Source organism: Polistes fuscatus, unplaced genomic scaffold (genome assembly GCF_010416935.1).
Source record: "Polistes fuscatus isolate 324 unplaced genomic scaffold, CU_Pfus_HIC Scaffold7, whole genome shotgun sequence".
NCBI classification, from domain to species: Eukaryota; Metazoa; Arthropoda; class Insecta; order Hymenoptera; family Vespidae; genus Polistes; species Polistes fuscatus.
The window spans coordinates 5,364,263-5,385,945 of NW_025113151.1; the positions used below are offsets into that span (position 1 = coordinate 5,364,263).

The 21,683-nt window shown below is 31.4% G+C and overlaps 1 protein-coding gene across 8 annotated transcripts in view; it reads left to right on the forward strand.

Annotated features, from left to right (window-relative positions):
* Positions 1-13,401: 13,401 nt before the first annotated feature.
* Positions 13,402-21,683, forward strand: part of LOC122524179 (glutamate receptor ionotropic, kainate 2) — a 249,077-nt gene continuing 240,795 nt past the window's right edge. For 4 of the 8 annotated variants that reach the window (XM_043646280.1, XM_043646286.1, XM_043646285.1 and 1 more), the window contains exon 1: positions 13,402-14,247. The gene's annotated coding sequence lies outside the window, so the exon portion shown is untranslated. The remainder of the gene's footprint in view (positions 14,248-21,683) is intronic. The other 4 variants (XM_043646283.1, XM_043646282.1, XM_043646281.1 and 1 more) reach the window with 4 other exon arrangements.

A 21,683-nucleotide genomic window follows, 5' to 3' on the forward strand; every position in this document is an offset into this window, starting at 1 on the left:
TCTTTTTAATTATTCATTGTATTACTTTAATAATTGATATATAAATAAATAATTGGAATCCTATAACTGAAATTAAATAAGTAGTCGGAATTTTAAATGAAAAAACATTTTCTATATTAATAATATTATATTACATTAATGTTTTTTAATTTAATAGGTTTACTATTTATATAGAAGAAGAAGAAGAAGATTAATGTTTTTTAATTTAATAGGTTTACTATTTTACGTAATATTTTCTTAATTAGTTATTGGATAATTCAATATTTTAAGCCATAATCAATAAGACTGTTTTTTTTTTTTTTAATTTATTTTTTCTTCGTAAAGAAAATTAATCGACGATACTTTCGAATATTTGTATTAAAATAAAAACTATTTCTTATAGTATAGGATTCGTGAAAAAATTGGGCCGTTGGACTGACTGGACCGGGGGACTCGAACCACAGATTTTTCGCTTTTCGGGCGACTGCTCTTTACCATTGAGCTATTAAGTATTTGGCATGGAGACGCTCGTCCCACATATAGAATTAATATTGGTAATGATAATATAAGACTAAATTGCATATATTTAACATAACGAAATGATATCTTTTATTGATTAAAAAAAACCACGCCTAGGTTCCATTTAAAAGAGTCAGTTCTTACGTCATCACCTGCGAACACGACGACATCGTTAATCATTTCCTCTAATTACCTCCGACCATTCATTTTCATCGAATTGAAATACTCACGGCTTCGCGTGTCGTTCTAATTATTACGTTCATCTTTTTATAATTAATACATGGTGTTTAACTAATTGTAGAAAAAAAAGGAAAAGAAAAATTAAAGATAAATTCTATAAGAAAAAATATATATATATATACACAAAAATTTTCGTAAGAACTGTTGTATTTAACTTCAATTAATGAAAACAGGTGTTAACGAAGATCACTGTTTAAAAATTACGACAAATATTACAAATCCCATCGTTGTACTTAATTTATCAAAAATATTTCTTAACAAATTTAAAGACACTAAATTCGTTATTTATTCTTATTCTTTTTTTCTTTTTTCTTTTAAATTATCCTTAAATACAAATATACGTTCGTTAATTATTAATTAATATTTCATGAGAAATTTATTATTACCGGATATTGGTGTCGTCATTTTAAAAAATAATTTCGTTTTGATATAAGAAAACGATACGATCGGAGTTCATCATTCTCTTCGTCGTAGACATTTTTCATATCGCGAAAATTTCAAAACTACGCTATAGCTCTCTTTTTACTATATCCCTTTCCTCGTAAAACATATCTTTCGTTGAGAAGGTTCGACAAACTCGTCGAAAATCCTCTCGTCGAGTTAGAGCTTTCTTCGCGAGCGTGTCGCGATCTCGAAACAACGATTTTCTTTCTCTCTCTCTCTCTCTCTCTCTCTCTCTCTCTCTTCCTTCCTTTCTCTCTCTCTCCCTCTCTCTCTCACTTTCTGTTTCTTTCTCTCGTTTTAGATTCGAACTTCTTTCCTTCGGTTTTCTCACTCCTAGAAGATTTATGAAGCGCGATAACATCGTAGATAGAAAGAGAGAGAGAGAGAGAGAGAACATTGGATACGAACGGATCCAGTGCAATAGAATCTTCAGTACCCTTCTTACTCACCACGAAAGAGGATCTTTCGTTCTTTTTTTTCTTCTTTTGCTACGAGAAATGGAAAGAACCACTTCCTCTTTCTCTTTCTTTTTCTTTTTCAAAGCTAACGAGTTACTGGATGATCGTCAAAGTGACTTTAGAGTTGGCTTGATGTTTCTCGTTTCAACGAAAAATGTATCTCACAGAGAATAACTTATAGATGTATTAATTTTTTTTTTATATATATAAAATAATAATATAATAAAAAATTTAATAACGATAATAGCAAGTAGTAGTAGTAGTAGTATTTATAATAATAATTTTAGTTTTGATTAAATATAATGTTATAGCATTAACCGTTGATAAAATTTATAATATTAAAAATAGTATAATAGTTATGCGAATAAATAATGTTTTGTTTGTTATAACAAAGATTTTAACACTTAACAAAAAATATAATAATGACAATACGATACTGTTAGTAGTATTAGTAATAATAATAATAATATTGACAAAAATCAGTAAAATAATCTTATTTTCGAATAAATAATTTATTAGTAATCATACAGTTTTTATTCCCCCTTGATAAAAAATAATTAAAAAGGCACTGGTAATTATTGAAAAGAAGAGTTTTTGGTCAATGCAATCCTTTAGTTTGTTCGAAATACTTAATTTTTCTCTCTCTCTTCTTTTTTTCTAAACGTTATTATATTGTTTGTTCATCTCGGTCTTGGTTTTGATCGTGGTTGTCGTCATATCGAATAACTAAGAAGTTCTATGAGAATCAACGAGGATTCTTCTTCGAATGACCTAATTTAAAAAGTTGACTTACGATAGACAATTTTTGGTCTGGTAAGCTTCATAAAGTGTAATTAGCGTAGAAGCAACTTGGTAAATTTGGAAAGTCAAGAAAAAGAGAAAGAAAAAGAGAAAGAAAGGTACGTTTTCAAGAGAGAAGGAAAAAACTTTATAAACGCGAATTTAAATCTTTAATTTATACTTCAATTTTTTACATCGACCAATCCGGTCTTTTTACATTTTTTGTTCACATTTATCGATTAATATAAGAAAAATCGTAATCAAGATTGTTACCGTGAAATATCTCTATAACTTTTCCATGCATTTTTTTAATACTCTGTTTTCTTTTTCCTTGTTTTTTTTTTAAATATTATTTCGATTAATTGTCGAAATGAAAACGCGTATTTCGAGAAACGCAATAAATATGTTTCCCACAGTGGGTGGTTGGAGAAGGAGGTATTTTTGTAGCCAAATTCAAAAGCATAAAATGGATACAACTGGATGCATTTATCACGTAAATACGAAACCATACGTACCAACCTATACATAGATATATATATATATATATGTATTTATTATGTATGTGTATACGTATGTTCAGAAAAAGAACCAAGCGCGTCTGAATAGAAAGTAGCGTTCGTTTGCAGTTTTTACAATTTATTTCGGAATTAAATATACGTCGACAAAAATATATGCATAGAAAGCTTACGTTTCTGTACTTGTGTATGCGTGTGTGTGTGTAGTAGTATGGCTGTACGGGAATTATTCGTTCGTTAAGAGAATGATAAAGCATCGAAAAAGAGTCGATTCGTGTAACCATTAATGTTTAATTGTAAAAAGTGGAGCAAAAATTTGACTAAATAATATTAATCTCGAAAAATTTAATTGAACAATTGAGCCATTTATTTTGAAAATGGCCTAGAGGGGGATGAGTGATTGTTACAAATTTTACGACAAATTTAGTTGTTAAGTTTGCAAATGGCTTAAGTCTATTCTTGGTAAGAAGACACATATTATTCACTTAACTCCATTCTTAGTAAGGACACATGTTATTCACTTAAGTTCATTCTTGGTAAAAAGACTCATAGTATTCACTTAATGATTGGTATTATTTTAATACGAATGATAAATTTAACTCTCTTAAATGCATTTAAGGAGTGTGAATGCATTGATATCCTATACGTATAATTTGTAATTTCATTGAAATGCAAACTCTTAAATATCTCAATTTAAATATAATTGAAATTAGGTCATTTAAAAAAAAAAAACAGCTCAAATGTTCGTCTTGTAAAAATTTTGTAATTCGTTTATTATAATTTAATTTGTAAATAACATAATATAATAAATAAATAAGAGTAAATAAAAAATATATAAGAAATATTATAAATGAGATTAAATATTGGAGATAAAGTAATAGTATAATATTTATTTTATTACTTTGTAGTTATCGATGAAATTCTTAAAAAATATCGACGTTCCGATTACGTAGACTCGAGCGAGAAAGAGGATAAAGAGCGTGGATGCAGGTTGAGTGCAACGATGCGAGAAACTCGTAGAGCCACTTTTAAAAGTACAGAAACTTTACTAGAGAAGAAGAAGAAGAAGAAGAAGTAGTAGAAGAAGAAGAAGAAGAAGAAGTAGTAGAAGAAGAAGAAGAAGTAGTAGTAGAAGAAGAAGAAGAAGAAGAAGAAGGAGAAGGAGAAAAAGTATAAGAGGAAAAAGGTAGAAAAAAAGGGATAGTTAGTTCTAGAAAGGTGGGGGGTTCTGGAAAGAAACATAAAAAAAGATACAGAAAAAGGAAGTAACATTTGAAGATTTGACCGCGAAGGAAAAGATTAAGAGATCGATCGATTCGAGTAGTATGTACGATATTTCAGTTCTAGCGATTGAAACTTTTGGTTTAGTATAACGGAAGGAAGGAAGGAAGGAAGGAAGGAAAGAAAGAGGGAGGGAAATAAGGAAGGGTGGTTGAATAGATCGAAGGGAGAAGTATCTAACCTTTGAAAAAGGAAACAGATAGAGATAGATAGACAGTGAAAGAGAGAGAGAGAGAGAGAGAGATTAAGTGAATGAGTGAGAGAGAGAAAGAGAGATTCAGTGGGTGAACGAGAAAGCGAGAAAGAGTAAGAGGGGGAGGATAGAAGCAAGGATTGGGATAGGAAGGTACGTGGCTTACCGTTCTCATCAGGATCTATTTCTATCTATTTCTCTTTCTATCTATCCGAATCCGTACTTTTTTTTTTTTTAAGCTATGGTGGTGCCCTCGTTTTATGGCAATCTACGAGTTGAATTTCTTTTCGTCTATGAAGCCGGATTGTCGAAATACCTTCGGGAAACTCGGATACGGGAATTCCGTTAGATCTCTCACGATTTGTCCGTTCGATATAATTCTTTATCGAATGAGAATTCAACTTATAAAGGAAGAAAGCCAAGAGTTGACGGGAAAACGATTTTTTTTCTTACTTTTGTTAATTCTATACATTTGTACAAGGTTCATCGGAATTATTATACATCGCGCAAGTAGTAAGACTTAATAATTTAACCGCTTTGAAGAAAACGAAATAGAACAATTTCAAAGATCTCTTTTTGTTAATTGAAGTCATTTCTTCTCATATTCTTTCATGTTGTTTATTTATTTTATTTTTATATTTTTTTGGCTTTCATTTCTTCATCATTTGTTTCGATAAATTTAATATTTAACCTTTCTATTACTAAGGACTCATTTACGTCGTCCCGATAAATTTTATTGATAAATTTTAATGATCGAAAAGAAAACTTTCATCGAACTGTTAGCAGCTTTTTTTTTGTTTATTCGTTCGTACAGAAATGAAAATGTTTATACTCCCTCTAAATGATGGTTAATTTTATATTTCCTTTTTTTTCTCGCTTAAACACACATCTCTATTTCTTTTTCTTTTTTGTTTATCATTCCCATAGCGTAGTAAAGAATTTCATATGCTTGTATAAATTTGTATTTTGGTCATAACCCGTGATATTATGTTTTACTGACTATGATAATATAAAAGACAGAGACAGACAGACCATACAGATTGATAATGAGATAGAGGATGAAAGAGGTGTGTAGTTGATGAATCCTAATATCCGGTGTGCATAATAACGTTCGAACAAAGTGGGACACGTGTTTCACACTGCGCTTGCACAAGAGATCTGGTTCTCTTTTGTTTTCTTTCTTTCTTTATTTTTATACTTTGAACGAGGTTAATTCATCTTAATCGTTTTGTCGCCTTGTAACAGCGCGTGCTCGTTGAGTTAGAAAAAGAACATGAAAGAGGGGGAGAGAGAAAGAATGAGAGAGGGAAAGAATGGGGTCCACGATTCTCCCCCATAGTTTCCGTTTTCTCGTCCTTCAATTACCTCGATCGTTGTCGCGTTTGTCAACCTGCCTCTACCGGTTTTCGACCTTTTCTTCTCGTTAGTTTCGTCCGTAAGAAGTACACGTTTCATCCCTTAGGCTATTTCGAAGGATCTCATGGGGATGTGGGGAACGATACTGTAAATAAATTGTTAGTTGGAATGTTAGACGCTATTTAAACATTAAAATTCTTGTTAACGATACTTTATATTTATATATAGTTTTAGTATCGTTTGAAAGAAAAATAAAAGGAACGCATTTATAATAAAGAATATGATTTAAATTAAACGCATTAGTTTGTTTTGTATCGTAACTTTTTTGTTTTTTTTTTGTTTTTTAATTAGTTAGATTTATTTATTATGTGTTGCAAACGTGTTGAAAAAAAGTAAGAAAATAAAATTAGGATAACGGGGAAAATATAATTAATCATGAGTTGACATGAATTTTTATACCACCCCTTTGCACGTCATATGATCCTGTTAGAAAATTCAATGTTTTTGAAAAACTTTTTTCGTTTCGTTCGTAATTCTTAATTCCCAACAGGTGAAAATAAAATACGCGACGTTCGATGAATTTTTGATACATGAAATTATAACGTATATATAAAAAATCATAGTAAAATGTCAAACTTGAAAACAGAAACTTGAATATTTTCTCACGCGTCATTAACACTCCAGAACATAGTTCCGTGACAGTTACATATACTTTTTTTCTTTTAATTTTGCCTTCTCTATTTAATAACTTTTGTAATCCTTTAAAACTCGTACTCATAATTAGTTTTGCGTTGATTGTATTTATTGCAAAGTAAAAAAACAACAAAAAATCCGAAAAAAAAGAGGGAAAATAGAATAAACAACAAAATACAACGAAGAAGAAGAAGTAGAAGAAGAAGAAAAAGATAAAAAAAATATGTAGAAAAAAAATTTACACGTACGAATGAGCTCGAACGGTAGAGGTCGAGTTAACGAAGTTTTAATTTCTGCCTTACGAAAAGCCGCGTATTTTCCTCCCCTTTCCCTTTCACTCTCCCTACCTTCTCTGCCCTCCTCCCGTTCCTTCCGTCTCGCTTACCCTCCGCCAATCCTTTTTTGTTAATTTTTTTCACCACCCACCTCCTCTTTTATTCGTGCAATCAACGCTGGTAATTTTCTACACGCTGGAAACGAGTAATTTTCTGTTCTGCATAGCATATCAGGACGTACGGGATCTCTTCAATTAACGTGATTGGAAGAAAGACGGGTTCGGTGTTGCTTCGTTCATTCATTCATTCATTTGGTCATTCGTTTGTTCGACGAATAGAAATTTACCTGTTTAGCCCGAATAAGGTACCACGTGTACAGGTTTTAATCGAGTATACAATATTTGATGTGTTATACCTAAAGAAAATTATTAAGGAGAATGATACATATACACACATGTAGGTACAGAAGATACACGTATAGGTGTATAAAGTGTTTATTTGCTGTCTCGTTATTTTTCGAATCATAGGATTATTATTGAACATTTGATATTATAGAAAACTATTTTAAACAGTTTGACTGGTTGTCTACATTGATTACTACCTATCTTTTCTAATATTTATTGTGAGAGAAATTTGAATATTATTAGAATTAATTATATTAGGAAAATTAGTTTATAATATTACTTTTCTTTTTTATTTATCTATTAAATTATTCGAGAAATTATTAAAGAGCTTGACTCGTTTTTGTCAACGACGATTACTTTTTTCGTTAATGTTTCTAACATAAGAGAAAATTTTTAATTATTAAAGAGATAATAAATTATATTAATTAAATTTAATAAACAAATATATTATTTTCTAGTATTAATACTAACTTTTCTAATACATAGAAAAAAATTACATTTTATTTCTCTTCGTAGTCGTAATTTTCATAAAAATGAAAATTAATTATTTGACATGTTACATAATTTTATCGAAAATATCAATACGTATCATTGTTTTTTTCGATACGAGAGAATATATAAAAACGTCTTCTTGTAGAAATATAATCGAAATTAAATGATCGAGATGAACGAAACAAAATCTTGATTAGTTTCAATTGGATGATACTTTCGCGTAAAGAAGATACCTAATTAGATGAAACTATGTCCTTGGAGAAAATTCGATCGAATTAAATAGAATGAGACGGGAAACAAAGATATAAAAATAAAAGGATAATTAATGTTTCATGGTAGTGATGTCGCGAAATAAATTGGATCGGCGAATCTTTTCCTTAGCTACAGTTTTAGACTTCAATTAAATTGGACACTTTGTTCTACCCATTTGTTTCCTTACCTAGTTGCTTTGTGACGGATGCGAAGACGAACGTAAATCCTTTCCTCTTTTCTTTCCTTTCTTCCTTCTTTCTTTCTTTCTTTCTTTCTTTCTGTGTCTCTTTCCTATTTGATTAACGTCAGCTATTATACCTATATATGCGAATATATAAATCTTACCCTAATCCAAATGAAATCTCATTCTTTCTCTCTCTCTCTCTTTTCCTTTTTTTATTCCCAATCGTTTATTTAATTCATGCAATTATTTGAAGATTGATCTAATTGAATGATAAAATGCCAATAGAAAATGTAGATAATGTCTTCCTATTAGTTTTTGAAAATAAATATATCAATAATAAAAATTTGTTCAAATGTCTATAATGATTCATTAAAAAATGGGTAGATAAATTGAGATTTATGAAATATTTAAAAAATTTTTTATTTTTTAAATAGAAAATAGAAATATGAAGAGGATCGTTAAGGGTTGTCACAAAGAAGTAAATCAGCAAGTGTCCTCAATATCGAAACGCCGGACTTTCGGCGATAAACCACTATCGAAACTCCTACGAACCGTCGAAACTCTTAGACGAACTTATGCGAGAGAACGTGTCCCTTTTCCTCTGTCTGTTACCAGTAACTGAACTTCCTTCTAACAGAATTTCACTGGTCTCTGGACGAGTTCTCATAGAAACTTCGAAATACCCTTTCTGCTTCGGTACTATCGATATGTTCATCTCGAATCGAATATCCTAAATTTGATAAAAACCTTTAAGGATCAAATTCTGTCCTTCATTTTCGTCTATTTAATAATTTATTAAAGCACCAATCGATAGATCAAAATCTTATTTGCAATTGTACAAATTAGTCGAGTATAATGACGCGTATGGTTTATCGATTAATAAATAAATTATTGTAATTACTGTACAAATTTGTAAATAACGTTATGTTTATCGATCAATCAAAAAAGAGTTTCTTTTTTATTATACAAAATTGTATACCGTTTTACAATGAAGTCACGTTTATATTGATTTATCCATCATTATAATAAATAAAATAAAATGTAAAGAAAGTTGGAAAATAAATTAGGATACTATCTAAAATCGAAGTAGGATTATCAGATGAAGATCTTCGTTAGCCTTACCCGAAAGCGTAGTGATCCGTAGTCTTAAGAAGTTAGGAAAGGCTCACTCTAAGAGATAGAGGTTCAGGGCTGGATACCTGAAATGCTATGCGTTTAGAATCCCGAAGGAGATTTCTGCCTCGAATCAAATTCCTGAGAATAGGCCCAAGTATTTCCCAGTGATCTCCATCCTGCTTCTTACAACTATCCACGGCCATCGAACTTTCCACTTGTCTGCGTTATACTCGAACGAGATTCCCTTCCATAGACCCTTTATATCTCTCTCTTATTCTCTCTCTCTCTCTTGCATGATCTCTTTTCTTTTTCTTCTGCGTTCATTCATCCATTTTTTTTTAACTTCTCTTTCTTTTTTAGGTTTCACCCCGTCTTTTTTCTTATTCATTTACTTTCTAGTTTTCTTTCTTTTTTTCTTTTTTGTTTATTCTCCCTCTCTTTTTATCTCTTTTGTTTTACCCCTTTCTTCGAGTTAGTTTTTTATCATTCTTTTTGCCTCCTTCGTTTTTTTGTCTGTCTCTTTTTGGCAAACACATAGAATCCAAGTCGTAGAAAACGTTTGGCCATTTTCTCCTGGCAGCTACTACACTCCTGTCACATTCCAATACCAACATTCGGAACTTTCCCAGTACGTGGAATTGAATCGTCGCAAAATCGGTTTCGTCCAAGCAACCCACCACCCGGCAAGGAAATCTTCGAGCTTCGTGGTTAGCACGAAAGAAGAAGGAACCATCGGAGGAATCTTTGGTGGTTCCGTTTCCGCTAACTTTTCGTTTCGACGTTGTTCGAACTTTGACGTTCGCTTGGAAACGAATCGAACATGCCAACGACTCTTCTTTCTTCTTCTTCTTCTTCTTCTTCTTTTTCTTTCTCTCTCACTCTCTGTTCCTCTTCATTTTCTTTTCCTTAATTCGATTTGTTTCACTAGTAACGAAACGGGTTTTTAACGTTTCTGGTGAAAATAATCTCAAGGACAAGTAAACCAGGATAGACCAAATTTTCATTCTTTTTTTTCTTTTTACCTTTTTTTCTCTTACCTAAACTAACAACAATAAGTAAAACGATACATTTCTTATTTTATTTTCTTAATGTAAGTTGAAGACCTGTGAATTTTAAAAATACGACTAGTAGTAGTAGTAGTAAGTACTGTCTGACTGCTAAGGAAACCAGACAATGCACTACTTCGTTTGATAAACGTATTTTTATCCAATCCGTGTTTCTAATATTTATGTAAGTATGATTGTCGTTCTCCTATTGTTAGATTCTATATACGTTCCTTTTCGTACGCTTAAAATCTTCCTTTATTTCCTTGGAATTTATTTTTTTTAATTTTACCTATATTAGAACGGTTCATTGTTATTATTACTTTTACCTCTTTTGCATATATTGCATAATAATAATAATAATAATAATAATAATAATAATAATAATAATAATAATAATAACAACGAAATTAAAAGGTACGAGTTTTTGACAGTGACAAAATGCATTATCAGGGAAATATGGAAAGTAATAATAAATGTAAATGATAATCTTTAACAAAGAGATATTTTATTCAAAATTTATTAGTAAAATCCTCCAAACAAACGCGAATCATACGTAATCGTTAATTTTTATAAAAATAATTCTACAAATTAATATTATTATTATTGCAAATATGAATTCTTTTTCTTTCATAATTTGTTAATATATTTAGGCAAGCTGTTAAATATCATAAGCAAAAGTAATCTAACTGAGTACTCGAAAGTTTTCTTGTTGTTTAGATCTATTGTTTTGAAAAAATCGAAAGTTCGTTTGACTGAAAAAGTTAGGAAAAGAAGAAAAGTATCGGTATTACGAAAAGGTTAAAGGATTATACGTTGAGTCACGGATAACTTTGAAAGTCAAGAAACAATCCTTTCCTCTCGCGAATGTTTTCTCCTCTTTACCCTAACTCTTTATTTTTCTCTCTTCTTCTTTTTCTTCTTTTGCTTTCTTCTTCTTTTGGTCTATAGAAGATCGCAATAAGAGGATGCTTTTATCCTTCTACCTTTAAGCACAGACGTAGGGTGACACGGATAGAGGTCTGATTTAAGTAGTGCCACGTTTCAATCGCGCGAGTGCATCGTCGGTAAAACGGCGAAAGGTCACGTAGCCTGAAAGAGAAATGAAATCAAGAAATAGTCTTTTCTTTTTTTTCTCTCTTCTCTTTTGTTTCCCTCTTATTTTTTTCCCCATTTTCCTTTCCTCTTTTTTTTTTTTTAATATTTGATTCTTTTTATTTTCTCACCCAAAAATTTAATCTCGATCTTTTCATGAAAATAAAAAAAAAAACTGGTGTGTGTACTTATGTACGCACGTAAGAAGTTATACTTCTTTGCCGTACCAAAACGAATATAACCTCAATAACCTCAAAAATAACTTCAAAAAACAACTTCAAAGAAAAAAAATAACTTAAAAAAGAAAAATAATAATTATTATATATATATAAGAAAGAATAAAAAAAAGAAAAAGAAAATATCAAAATATAGATATCAGTCCACACTAAATATAAGAGAGATATATCGAATTACTTCACGCGTCAACAGTCATGGCGCAGTTACAGCATTAGTTCTCGTTTCGATCATTTAAGTAAAGCAGCGCTGAGTACGATTAGTATTTGGATGGGTGACCCGCTTGAGAAAAAAAGGGGGGAAGAAGAAGAGAAGACAACTTCATGCCGTATACTTGAAATCTCTTTGCCGCTCGTCGTTAAATACCGACAAACTTCATGGTGTCGTTTTTCCAGACGCTGGGAACAAAATCACTCCCCATTACATTTTCCCCAAAGCGCCAAAAGAAGTATAACTTCAAAAAAACAAGGAATCGAACGAAAATTAAGATATATTTACGAATCCTTAAATAATCATTTCTATCGATGAATTAATTTATTTATGACAAAAAAAAAGATTCGATTAGTTAATCTGTTAAACTATTGGAAATTATTAACCGTAACGGAAATTGAAACTAAGCCACGATTTTCTCAACATTTCGATCGTTCGAGATCTTATCCAATATTTCAAGAGAACAACTCCTCTAATTTGGGGAAAGGATCGGGCAAAATAAAAAAGAATAAAACAAAGCGAAGCGAATGAAAGTAAGAAAGAAAGAAAGAAAGAAAAGGATGAGAAAACTCCTCTAACACAGAGGTTGCGAATTTTCTTCTACTTCTTTCTCTTCTTCTTCTCTTTTTCAAGCGAACCTCGGCCAACATCGACCATTTTCAATGGTCGAATTTGGTGGCGAAGAGAGGAGGTCTAATACGGTCTGGAAGAATTTCGAGTCGCCTACTAGCCAGTAGTGGAGACTCCTTTCTAGTACGAGTTAGAAAGAGAGAGAGAGAGAGAGAGAGAAAGAGAGCGTACGATAGTAGCGTAGCCTCCTCTGGTAAATGGAACGCACCGGAGAGAGGAGAGACTTTCCCGGAGGATCGATAGAGGGGGAAGGGGGTAAGAGGGGGGGGAGTGTTACTCTGGGTGGGTGCGAGAGAAACGACGATTGGGAACGGTCGTGGGAGGTGAACGGTGGAGTAAAGCAGATAGATATAGTAGTATGTGTAAAACAGAAAGAGAGAGAGAGAGAGAGAGAGAGTGAAGGATAGATAAATAACTAGGTGGATAGATAAAGAGAGACAGAGAGATCATGAGATGGATAGAAAGAGGATGGACAGATAGATGGATAGAGAGAAACACTGAGAAAGAGCAAAGAGAGAAAGAGAGATAGATAGTAAGATTATGAGGTAGAGAGAAAGAGAAGGACGAATAGATAGCAAGATGAATAGAAAGAAACACAGAGAGAGTGTATGAGAGAGAGAGAGAGATAGTTATACACATATACATAAAATATGAACACCCATGCATGCATAAACTCATATATATATTTATCCACATGCATGCTCTCTCCATAGATGTATGTGTGCGTGTGTTTGTATGCGTATAGAAAGAGTAGAGTGAATAAGTTAGAAGAGAAAGTAAGAAAAAGATATGAAAGAGAAGAAATAGTAAGAAAGGTGGGAAAGGTGCATCCCTTGAAAGTGAAAGAGAGAGAGAGGTTGTGGGTGTGAGGGGGTGAAAGGGTAGGTAGATATGAGAGGGCGCCACGTAGGACGGTTCCGCGTCGTTCCACGGTTGCTACGAGCGGCGTCGGCGTCGGCGTCGGCGTCGGCGTCGGCGTCGTTGTTCGTCGTCGTCGTCGTCGTCGTCGTCGTCGTCATCGTCATCGTTGTCGTCGTTGCCGTCGTCAGCGTCGTCGTCGTCAGCGTCGTCGTTATCGTCGGCGTCAGAGCGAACACGCAGCTGCCAAGGGCAGTCTCCGGTTCTCGGTCCAGTCTGCCATACGCCGTCGTTTCGTACGCACGAACGTCGAGCGCGCGCGCGTGAAATTCTATACGACACGGAGAGAAAAAGATAGAAAAAAAGAGATAAGAGAGAAAGAGAAAGAGAGAAAGAGAGATTAAGAGACTAACGGACAAACGCAAAACACCGAGGATTTATTTAATATTTTTTTTGTATGAAATTTCTCGCCCCTTTCGAGTTTTTATCTTCGTATAGTATTTATTTTTGTTATCTTTCTATATAGCTTGCACATTTTTTCTCTGTTTGTTTGAATTTATATCTTTTTTCTTTTTTTATGATAATTCTTTCTATCTTTCTTTTTTGTATTATTATTATTGTTTTATTATTACAACGTGGAAAGATCTCGTCGACGTATGTAACGCGTGTGGTTTTTCGTGAGATAAGTTTTTGGTTTAGCATGTTTGACAGATTAGAGGGTTCTTTTTTGAGATAGGAGTATAAACACGGTGATATATTATGATGATTGTGACTTATGTTAGTTAGAGTTAAGCATCTTAGTAAAAACTAACATGTGTTTATTTTTGTCGGGGTTTATTTTTTTGTGACATTTGAAGAAAAGAAGGAATGTGCTATCAATTGAGCTCGATTTATGTACCCGGCTGCTGAAAGCATTTGTCAATCGTGTTTCATATTTTCCTCGTGGAAGATAAGGATCGACCTTGTAATGCTGCTTTAAGAAAGAAGATTTCCAAGGTATGGAAATTATTGTTTTATTTTTTACTGCTTCTTGTATTCTTAAAGTGTGACGATATCTTTGAAAAAGTGCGCCGAGAGTCGAGACGCGAGTTTTGTGAGTTTTTATTTATGGAACTCGTATTATGGGGGTTGACGATTCTTCCCGAAGATTCCCACGAAATTTGAATATATTTCTTTTCGGTGGAGTTTTAAAAAGAAACGTGCTTAGATATTTATATTCGATTTAAATTAAATTTTTCTGATCTTTCAAGTGTTTTTATTTATCTTAAATAAAAATCAAAATATTCGAACGCGCGTGCATAAGTGAAATTTCGATCCCGTTTCGTCAACGTCATAGCGAATAATCGTAGAATTATTAAATTTGATTGAAGTGTCATTGAGTTTAAAAGATGAGTATGCTTCGGTAGATTATTTTTAAATTTAGAAACGATCAAATATGAAAGATATTTAAATACACGTTACATCAATGTCAGTTTAGATTTAAAATCACTCTTCGCGTGGTAAATTTTTGTTTGATGAATGAATATTAATTTTCATTCATAATTTTGAATCTCAGCGTTTCTCACTAATCGAAGATTCAAAGTGCATGCTGGCAGATAGACGATGCATTTTGAAAATGATCGGTTAACTCACTTCCCTTACGAGTTGCCATAGCCGCGAAATTTGAATCGTTTCGTTTCTTCAGGTCAGATTAGATTTCTCTCGTGTGTGTATTCGCGTGAATGTAAACGAGACGTTATCATAGTTCGATTAGTTGAAACTCGAGTTCTCTTAGAAGAGCAAAGTTTCAACGTAGCTTTCGATGACATTGATAGTGAGATAGATCCCAGGGTTGATTCAACTCTCCGAATCTAATGATTCGAGTTTCGTAGTAATTAGTGCATCTGCGTTTCGTATCTAAGAACTTTCTATATCGTCTGATTGATCTTCTCTTTTGTGATAAATAATTAATTGAGATTATCAGCAAATATTTATTGAGAATTTCGTATCATAACTTGTATAACAAATTTGTATATCAACTTGTATATCTACAGCTTAGATAGATAAGCAGAATCTTGGAATTTAAATAAGCTGCTTATCAGTAAACTTAAGTTAAAATTTTATGAGATTTAGATATCGTATAGTCCATAGTAATTTTCTTTTTTTAACCACCAACGATCACATTTGGTTTTATGATAATCTTGAATTTAAATCTACAAATTTATTTTATTAAGCAAATTTAAATATTGACTTACACAAAAATGTTTGTTTCGAATGATATGAAATCAAGTTCAAATTTAAACTCGAAGGACTCAATTTTTCATACATTTCACGAAACACAAACACACACACACATACATATATACATACACACAAACAGCAGACATATAAAGTAAATCTGTGGTAGATCGAGGTAGACCGTTCACTCTCGATCTTTACTCAAGTAAATAAATTTGGCGGTCCCATCGAGAGTACCCAGCTCCAAGACGAATTTCATTAGAGTTTTCCCAAAGAGATAAAGAAAGAAAGAAAGAAAGAAAATTTTATTTCTTTACCAGTAGGAAGCCCAAAGACGGTGATTCCAAGAGACTGAATCGTTTTCTCTTGGTCGTTTGAGACTTTGCAAAACGTTTAGAAAATTTCCATTTTCCTTGTGGTATTGCCGGACGTCGAAGAAGGTAAAAGAGAGGTAGGTTAAAGATGGAATAAAACTGTAGAGAAAGGAAGACAGTATATCTATATATCTAGCAAGGTGGATTTGCCGTTTTACAGAATCGCTTTGCATTCCAATGAATATTAATTGAATGCAATTATTAAATGTAAATTCGAACTCGAACGGTCACCATTTCGTCCTCCTTATTCTTCTCCAAGCCTCTCATTCTAACTTTATGAAATAGTTAGGTGGCCTAAACTTTCGCTAACTTTATATATAACACGTTCATATACGTATGTACATATTTACATGTAATATACATAAAGGGGTAGGTCATTCAATTTAGAACAACAAAATATCCACGTTGTTTGGAGTTTTATAAACAAATTATTTAGAACAAATGGAAAGTAGTTTTAAATTTTTATCAACATAATATTTTATCAGATAATTTAAGTAACTAGTGGATTTACGTTTCGTCCTTACTAATTTTAAGCGTCATCTAATAAATATTATCTTTTGTAAGATAAAACGAATTTTTGAATTTAGATAATCGCAGTAACACGTTATACATCAAAATAATATATTGTTGTTAAATTTTGTTAATATCTTCGTTTAATGTTAAAAAATTCAATTGCTTCTTGTCCGAAGAATCTTAGATTTCTTAATCGAAAACTCTTTGGTTTTCGTTTGACGATTCGTAGTTTCTTGATTGAAGTTTCGTACGAGTTTTACTCGGTAAGTCTACTTGCCACTTTCAGAAATCTTCCTTGTTCGAAGGTTGAATGAGAACGATCTGCAGTACGAATGCAGGATCACTAATGAATATGGAAGAAGACAAGTTAAATCTTCCCTTAAAACTATACTTGAATAAGAACGATTCTCTATCGGTCGTAGATGTGTATAGTTGAGTTTTTTGTACAGATACTTAAAAATAGATGAACACGATTTCCCTTCGTCTGAAGTGTGTCTTTTTACTCTCCCTCTTACGGGTATGAGTTACCTTACCCTTATTCAACATTACCAAAGAGGTCGCGGTTTTTTACCACATCTTTACTGTCAACAGCACACGGTTTTTGGTTTTCCGAGCGGGTCTCCCATCTATTTTACTAATTGTGCATACGTTGTTTGTCTTTAGATATCTGACGACAACTAGTAATCCAACATTACTAGTTCGTTGATTTCCTTCGCCTGAAATGACTATACCAAGAAAAAGATATCGCAAATAAAATTTAATAAACCTTTGCCGGATTTTATTCAAGTATCATCATCGTATTATTGTCAGCTCGGTATTATTTCGAACGTTATCTGCTCAGTTATAAACCAAAAAATGTGAAATATTATAATAGTTTTTCTCAATTTATGATCTTATTTAATTTAAGCGAAATTTTATCACGTTCTAAAGACAGAATATTTAACATTTAAAAACCAGATGAGGATATGTTATCAGAGAAAGAGAATCTTAAAAATAGACAAGAAACGAAGCAAGTGTATTTCAATATTAATGTTTGTTGAAATTTTGTAAAATTGTTCATTTGTTTATTGCTTAATAATTATAATTAATGTTTAATAAATTTAATAATATATTTTTTGTGTGGGTGTCAACATTTATAAAAATGTACTAATCGTAAAAATTGTATTAAGGAAATAGTGATAGTAAGAAAGTAACGGGTTCTTTTTTATAATATTATGTATATATACGTAGTACATAGGTATGTACATATATTCGATCGATGTCAACGTATAAACTGGCTTGTGGAAACTCCGTCAAAGTGCACTTTCTGATGGAAGTACTTCAACTGGATTCTGGTCTCGTAGGGATTTTCTAGATCGAACGTCGAACCTTGGATAGTCTCTATTGCCCTTTTGCGTCAAAAAAGAAATCTAGAGTATTTCTTACAGATCCACATAGAAGTGGATTATTTATTTCTAAGTCTTTTTCAACTTAATCAAATCGAAAATACACTTCTCGTTATTTTCTATCTTTCATTATACTTTCTTTTTTGTCTTTATATTTTTGTTTTTTAGATTTTCAATTATTCTGTCGATTCACAAAGTTTACAAATTTATACTGAAGATTGTTATAAATTGAATTGATGAATATATAATAATGATTAAAATTAATATAAAACGTTTCCAAGGTATTTTACATTTTCTTATCTTACATTGTTAAGAACTATTTCTGAAGTGGTCATTCATCCGAACATTTTCTCATTATTTCGTTCATTGAAACGTTTAACAAAGTACAAGAGAAGACATTGCTTTTTCTTTTAGAAATTATTATTCCTTGCACGCATTGATATAATGATAATAATACATATAATAATAATTATTATTATTATACATAATTATTATATGTTGCTTCATTTTAATCATTTATGTTTATTCATCGATGCATACATTATTCTTGTTGATATAAAACAAATGTACCTATAAATAAATGTTTAAATAAAAAAAAAAAAATAAAAAAAAGACTGGAAGAAGAAAATGGTTCGTATCGAAACAATTACTTTTTTATACAATTTATCGCATTGTTTTGATGAAGCGATTTAAGTAAGAAAAAAAAAGAAAAATAGAGTATAAAGTAAATCTACGAGTACCCCCTAGGCTTTCCTACGTTTTTCTCATTTCATTGCTTTTAAGAAATGAAAAGAAGCAAAGAGTATGGTAGGCTGTATCCACGTCGAGTTAAAACGTAAAGAATGTACAAGTTTACGTACGAGTTACGAATTAAAAGCGTACTTGTTTTTTGCCCCATTTAGTTAATTGAACATTTTCTTCCTCGTTCTCTGTTATATCATTCGACTAAAGAGATACGGACAATCGCAGTAATTTTTTTTTTTTGAACGGTTATTAATTTTTTTTTTATTTCTTATATAACAATTTTAATAATGCAAATAATCACAATCATCGATAATAGGGTTGTACACCATATATATTATTATTTTATTGTATTACGATGTATGTTTTGTTTGTTTTTCTTTTTTCTTTTTTAATAATTAAAAAGATAATTAGATTATTCATATTTATTAATTAATTAATTTATTTATTTATTAATGCATAATAGTATATTTGCGTAATATGATGATTGATAATGTATTATATTATTATGATTATTTTCCCATTGAATAATTAGACTATTAATAATGCAATCATTGAAAAGCAAAGGATTATTATTAATTATCGATAATAGATAGTCAAATTTAATTTTTTATTCATTCTTCTGACATATTATATAAATATATATAAATTGTTTATTTATTTGCCATGGAAAAATACAATTATAATATTTTTCGAACAACAATCTTAATTAATTATCGTTAGTCATTGTATCATGAAATAATGAATTCGATGTAATATATTATATAATAAATAATTAATTAAAGGATTAAAAGTTTTTGCAAATGTTAGAAGTTAAGACGATTATATTAAGAAAGTTAAAGTAATATTTAATATACGCATGAACGAAGGAATCCTTAAGTAAACGAAGAAGACCCATATCCAGTTATCACATAGTCGATCTAACGGACAATATATCTCTTTGCTTAACGTAAACTTGCAAGGATGCACTACAGACTACTAGTCTAGTAGAATAACTTCAGTTAACTAACTCGATAATTCTCTGCGGAAGACGATGGAACATTAAGCCAGTTTTGCGCCTGGAGATAGGCAACAATCTACTTGGATCTTAAACGGTTGATCTTAATGATCGATAAATTGTATTCTTCATGTTAAACAAATAACGATTAAATATATTATCGAATTAATAATATGACATTGTATTATTTTAAAAAATTTACGTTATGGGTTATTCTATCTTATTTTATCTATCTTATCGTTATGAGATATCTATCGTCGATGAGTTATTCGTAAGTAATTTACCGAAATTCACAACGATCAGATTAAATGTTAATTTAAATTCGTGTATTTATTTAATTTATTTCGAAGATAAATTTTTGATTCGATTCGGTAGATTTCACCTACCGTTTTTTTCTTCTTCTCTCGTTTAGATTTATCTTATTTTTAGAGAAGAGTAAAAAAAAAAAAAAAAACGTTGGCGTGTACAGAGTAGTATCTGTTGTCGTTGAATTTGACGATGTTACCGTGCTACGAATATTCGACAACAAGAACTTGTAGCGTAAGAGATCCCAGACCATACAATATTCGATCGTACGAGCAACTGTGTCCATATTGTAACTATAGTTCGTAGCAATTTGCCGAGATTGCTATGTTCGATCGGAAATAGTGAGAGAAAAAAGTTGGTCCAGGTGGATAGATAGATAGATAGATAGATAGATAGAAAGATAGATATTATGACAGATGCTATGGTGGTAGTCATCGGTTAAGTGAAACAGAAAAGGAGAATACGAAAATGATAGAGATGGAAATGAAAATTGAAATTTTATAGGAATAACGATGATGTTGGTAGCTGACAATAATGATAAATTGATAAACTATTGACAGTAATTAAGAATAGTTTACAGTTAAAGAAATTTTTCTAATGTCTCGAATATCGAATACTAGAAATGATTCGTTCCATCCATTAAATTCTTCTACAATACTTGCATAACATTTTATTAATTATGTATTTTATATTTAATTATTTCTTTAGCCTAAAAATGCATACATAAATCTTCCATAGGAAGACACTTTATGTACGACCTGACCAATATAAAAAAAGAGAAATTAGAAAAATATGTAATATATTGGAAAAAGAAAAACATAAAGAATTAAACAAAGATATTTGTGTTTAAGATACTTTATAGAATACGATAAGAATATCGTAGAAATTTGAAAATAATGTTTTAATATTTCAAATTTTCTTCAATTTTTCTTCTATTTTTATTCGACTTATTTCTTGTCGACGCGTTTAACGAGAACCCATTTTAATTTTCTCCCATTGTCTCAGCCATTCAACAAGAGTCAAAGATAATTTCATTTCGACGATTGACGTGCACGGATTTACGTCGTCAATGTCACCAGCAAGAACGATTCTCAATTGGATGAATGAGCTTCGAAAATGTTCTCTTCGATATTTCTTATCGAAATATTTGATTTTTGCGTTATTATCTTAAAATATATATGTAGTATATTACGTTATTCGATTCAACTGATCTAATTTTATCCATTGCATTACTCGAGTCTAATCGTTCGACAGTATATTTCATCTAAAAAATGAAACGAACATAAAAAAAAGGAAAACAAAATATTCCACGCAGGACATAAATCGCGTTTAAACGAACATTATCAAAAAAAAAATTCGTGTAATTTTACGTGTTACAAGCAAGAACGAACAAAAGGTCCAGACCCTTTTTATCCCTAACTTTTAAACCTAGGAACGAAAATCGTTTAACGCGTCGTTTAACCTTCTTTTTCCCTCCCAAAGGGAAAGAAAGGAAGATAGGAGAATAAAAAAAAATATAAAAATCGGAAAAAGATGAAACAAAGGCAAAAAAAAAAAAGAAAGAAACAAGAAAAAGAGTAAAGCATCGTTTCGAAAGGGCGGGAAGTCATCCTTTTGTTTTATTTTATTATTATTATTGTTTTCTTTTTCTTTTTTTTATTTTATTGTGCGTACAGCATGCGTGCGTGTAGTACATGTTGAGTAAGCGGACTTTTCTCTCTCATTTATTTTCTTTTTTAACCTTTTCCTGGGTTATGCCCATTTCTATATCCCTAGCAGGCTCTACCCCCTACCTCCCTCCCTCTTGCCTCATTTACTTCTCTTCTCTGCAGCCCTCTTTCCCTGTCTCCACCACCACCACCACCACCACCACCCTCTGTCTCATACCCGCCAAAAGAG